Source organism: Lampetra fluviatilis, chromosome 5 (assembly GCF_964198595.1).
Source record: "Lampetra fluviatilis chromosome 5, kcLamFluv1.1, whole genome shotgun sequence".
NCBI lineage: Eukaryota > Metazoa > Chordata > Hyperoartia > Petromyzontiformes > Petromyzontidae > Lampetra > Lampetra fluviatilis.
The window spans coordinates 19,187,329-19,192,155 of record NC_136279.1 but is presented as its reverse complement, the minus strand read 5'-3'; the positions used below and the strand labels follow the sequence as shown (position 1 = coordinate 19,192,155).

At 59.9% G+C, this 4,827-nt stretch overlaps 1 protein-coding gene across 1 annotated transcript in view; it reads left to right on the top strand.

Moving 5' to 3' along the window:
- Window positions 1–3,134: 3,134 nt before the first annotated feature.
- Window positions 3,135–4,827, top strand: part of LOC144932721 (suppressor of cytokine signaling 3-like) — a 16,749-nt gene continuing 15,056 nt past the window's right edge. The window contains exon 1 of the mRNA XM_078857098.1: window positions 3,135–3,850. The gene's annotated coding sequence lies outside the window, so the exon portion shown is untranslated. The remainder of the gene's footprint in view (window positions 3,851–4,827) is intronic.

Genomic DNA, 4,827 nt, shown 5'->3' with positions numbered 1-4,827 from the left:
GATGATGCGAGACACTGATGGTGATGGGAGACTGATGGTGATAGTCGTGGAAGGGAGACACTGATGATGGTGATGATGCGAGACACTGATGGTAATGGCAGGGAGACACTGATGACGGTGATGGTGACGTGATAATGGGGCAATTATAGACAGGACATAACGTTGGCAATGATGAGGATGATTGACGTATTGTGTTATGATGAAGAATGGCCATGATGAAGAATGGCCATTGACGAGTGTGTTGAGTTTTTCTTGTTGTTGTTGTTCACGGTGGACAGGAGAGGAGGACGACGACGATGATGATGGCGATGGTGGTGCCAGGAGTGGTGAAATAAGTCGGTGGTTAACGATGCTGACACAGAAAGAAGAGAGAGACTTTTGACTGTTTTGACTGTTAAACAACTTTTATTGCCGCCAGCAGCAACAGCACTGGAGGCGATTCCGATATGAAACACACAAAGTCACCAGCAACACAAATAAACGAACGCTATAAATCCACGCGCTGTGGTGCTAAATGCACCGCGCACAACACGAAAGAAAAGTCACGTGGTGGTGGTCATCACGCACGCCACGGTGACGAGCGAGCGCTTCAGAAGGTGAACACCACGAGGGTGCCGTCCACGCTGGTACAGAGAGGGGCTTTTCCGGCCCCCCAGCGTTCGAAGAAGACGTGCACATCACCGACATGTGTGTGGTACATGGCGTGCTCAAGCCAGAGCCGCGCCTTGAGCAGGCCCCTGAGCACTGGAAGCACAGAGCAGCCGTCAGTGTCACCCTCCAGCATCTTTTTCCTCGTTCTGTACACCGTGCCTGAGCACAGGCGAAGTTGGCGAGGTCATGGCGCTTGTTAGCCAGGTAAGGCACCACCCCATATACGAAGCTGCTGCTGTTGTAGAAGGGCACCCCCAGTTTCTTGAAGATGTCCCCCAAAAGGCGGAACATTGGGTTGAGCCGCTGGCAGCGTAAGTACTGGTGGGGCAGATCCTCCCTGGCACCGCAGGAAATGCACAAGTTTGTTACCCCTGGCGAGATTCGGCTGAGCCACACGGCCGATGGCAACGTGCAGTGTGCCAACCTCCACTGGAGGTCACCGCAGCGTTTGGCTACTGGAGACATTGTACATTATTTCCTCTGGGGGGCGGCCGCTATGAGGGGGAGAGAAATGGTCTCTCCGTTTTGTGTCCAGCCGGTCGGCCAGGTCCTGGGAAGGCAGCGCCTTGACACAGCACGTGTAGAGCGCCTTGACACAGCACGTGTAGAGCGCCTTGACACAGCACGTGTAGAGCGCCTTGACACAGCACGTGTAGAGCGCCTTGACACAGCACGTGTAGAGCGCCTTGACACAGCACGTGTAGAGCGCCTTGACACAGGACGTGTAGAGCGCCTTGACGCAGCACGTGTAGAGCGCCTTGACGCAGCACGTGTAGAGCACCTTGACACAGCACGTGTAGAGCGCCTTGACACAGCACGTGTAGAGCGCCTTGACGCAGCACGTGTAGAGCACCTTGACGCAGCACGTGTAGAGCGTCTTGACGCAGCACGTGTAGAGCGCCTTGACACAGCACGTGTAGAGCGCCTTGACGCAGCACGTGTAGAGCGCCTTGACACAGCCACGTGTAGAGCGTCTTGACACAGCACGTGTAGAGCGCCTTGACACAGCACGTGTAGAGCGCCTTGACACAGCACGTGTAGAGCGCCTTGACACAGCACGTGTAGAGCGCCTTGACACAGCACGTGTAGAGCGCCTTGACACAGCACGTGTAGAGCGCCTTGACGCAGCACGTGTAGAGCACCTTGACGCAGCACGTGTAGAGCGCCTTGACACAGCACGTGTAGAGCGCCTTGACACAGCACGTGTAGAGCGCCTTGACACAGCACGTGTAGAGCGCCTTGACACAGCACGTGTAGAGCGCCCTGACACAGCACGTGTAGAGCGCCTTGACACAGCACGTGTAGAGCGCCTTGACACAGCACGTGTAGAGCGCCTTGACACAGCACGTGTAGAGCGCCTTGACACAGCACGTGTAGAGCGCCTTGACACAGCACGTGTAGAGCGCTGTGTTCGGGGCGCTCTTCAGGGGCACGTTCCTGCAGCCTCGGAGCTTCAGTAGCTTGCCGGAGTCGCTGTGACCAGACAGAGCGTGTAAGAGAAGGTGTAAGAGAAAGAGAGAGAGTGTGAGAGAGTGTGTGTGAGAGAGAGTGTGTGAGAGAGAGAGTGTGAGAGAGTGTGTGTGAGAGAGAGTGTGTGAGAGAGAGTGTGTGTGAGAGCGTGTGAGAGAGAGTGTGTGAGAGAAAGAGTGTGTGGGAGAGTGTGTGAGAGAGAGAGTGTGTGTGGGAGAGTGTGTGAGAGAGAGAGTGTGTGAGAGAGAGTGTGTGAGAGAGAGAGTGTGTGTGAGTGAGTGAGGGTGTGTGTGAGAGAGAGAGTGTGTGTGGGAGAGTGTGTGAGAGAGAGAGTGTGTGTGGGAGAGTGTGTGAGAGAGAGAGTGTGTGAGAGAGAGAGTGTGTGTGAGTGAGGGTGTGTGTGAGAGAGAGAGTGTGTGTGAGAGAGAGAGTGTGTGAGAGAGAGAGTGTGTGTGAGAGAGAGTGTGTGAGAGAGAGTGTGAGCGAGAGAGAGAGTGCGGTGAAGAGCGTCATTCAATGGGCGGATCAAACGGCACGGGAGAGTGGAGAGAGGGGAGGAGAGCGGTGGGGGGTGGAGGGGAGAGAGAGCGAGAGAGAGAGGCGGGGAGGGTGGGGGGAGTCGCTTTATGAGCGCGGAGCGCCGCTCACTCGGGCGACATTTTCTTCCAGTCTCGCTCAGATCTCACATCGTCCTCCTCCTCACCCCCCTCCTCACCCGTCAGCCTTCCTCACCTGAGCGCCCAGGTGTTGACAGAGGAGGCCGAGAGAGAGAGAAGGGGAGAGCGGGCGAGAAGGATGGAGCTCTGTAGTTGACTCTCAGAATTACAGCGAGGGGTGTTGGCGTACACACACACAGCACGCGTACACACACACAGCACGCGTACACACACACAGCACGCGTACACACACAGCACGCGTACACACACACACAGCACGCGTACACACACACAGCACGCGCACACAGACGCGCAGTCATACAATACACAGACACGTGAATAAGGACACATAGGGAATACGCACGCTACAGTTGATACGTATCGTGTTCACCAAAACAATACAAACCACACACGCCACATATACACACACCACACACACACACCACACTCACACACCACACTCACACACACCACACACACCACACGCAACTCTCACACACACACAACACACACGCCACACACACAACACACCACACACACAACTCATACGCCACACGCAACTCTCACACACACACAACTCACACGAACACCCCCACACACACACACAACTCGCACACACAACTCAAACACCACACACACAACTCATACGCCACACACACCACACACACAACTCACACGAACCCCCCCCCCCCACACACACAACTCACACACACAACTCACACACCACGCAACTCACGCGAACACCCCCCACACGGACACAACAACTTGGCACGCACAGCGCCACGCACAGCCAGCGCCCACCTCCTCACTCCATGCGGCCCGAGGGAGATCCGAAGTCTCGGCTGTGGGGGAGCGCGGGGGAGGAGGAGGTGGAGGAGGAGGAGGTGGAAGAGGAGGAGACGACGACGAGGAGGAGGTGGACGAGGAGGAGGCGGGGGAGCGAGGGACATGGGCCCCGGGACCCCCACGGGCCCCGGGGGCCGGGAGAGGAGCCGGGGCCCGTGAGGAGACGGAGAGAGCGCGGGGAGAGCGGGGAGAGCGCGCGGCGGCGGCGGTGGCGGCGAGCGAGAGAGGTGAGAGAGGGGGGGGGGGAGTGAGGGGGGAGTGAGGGGGGAGAGTGAGGGGGGGGAGTGAGGGGGGAGAGTGAGGGGGGGGAGTGAGGGGGGAGAGTGAGGGGGGAGAGTGAGGGGGGAGAGTGAGGGGGGGGGGAGTGAGGGGGGGGAGTGAGGGGGGGGAGTGAGGGGGAGAGTGAGGGGGAGAGTGAGGGGGGAGAGTGAGGGGGGGAGTGAGGGGGGGAGTGAGGGGGGAGAGTGAGGGGGGGAGTGAGGGGGGGAGTGAGGGGGGAGAGTGAGGGGGGGAGTGAGGGGGGAGAGTGAGGGGGGGAGTGAGGGGGGAGAGTGAGGGGGGGAGTGAGGGGGGGGGGAGTGAGGGGGGGAGTGAGGGGGGAGTGAGGGAGGGGGGAGGGAGAGGGGGGGAGAGTGAGGGGAGAGTGAGGGAGAGGGGGGAGAGTGAGGGGAGAGTGAGGGGGGAGTGAGGGAGAGGGGGGAGAGTGAGGGGGGAGAGTGAGGGGGGAGAGTGAGGGGGAGTGAGGGGGGAGTGAGGGGGGGAGTGAGGGGGGAGAGTGAGGGGGAGTGAGGGGGGAGTGAGGGAGAGGGGGGAGAGTGAGGGGGGAGTGAGGGGGGAGAGTGAGGGGGAGTGAGGGGGGAGTGAGGGAGAGGGGGGAGAGTGAGGGGGAGTGAGGGGGGGAGTGAGGGAGAGGGGGGAGAGTGAGGGGGAGTGAGGGGGGGAGTGAGGGAGAGGGGGGAGAGTGAGGGGGGAGTGAGGGGGGAGAGTGAGGGGGAGTGAGGGGGGGGAGTGAGGGAGAGGGGGGGAGAGTGAGGGGGAGAGTGAGGGGGGAGTGAGGGAGAGGGGGGAGAGTGAGGGGAGAGTGAGGGAGAGGGGGGAGAGTGAGGGGAGAGTGAGGGAGAGGGGGGAGAGTGAGGGGGGGGAGTGAGGGAGAGGGGGGATAGTGAGGGGAGAGTGAGGGGGGGAGTGAGGGAGAGGGGGGAGA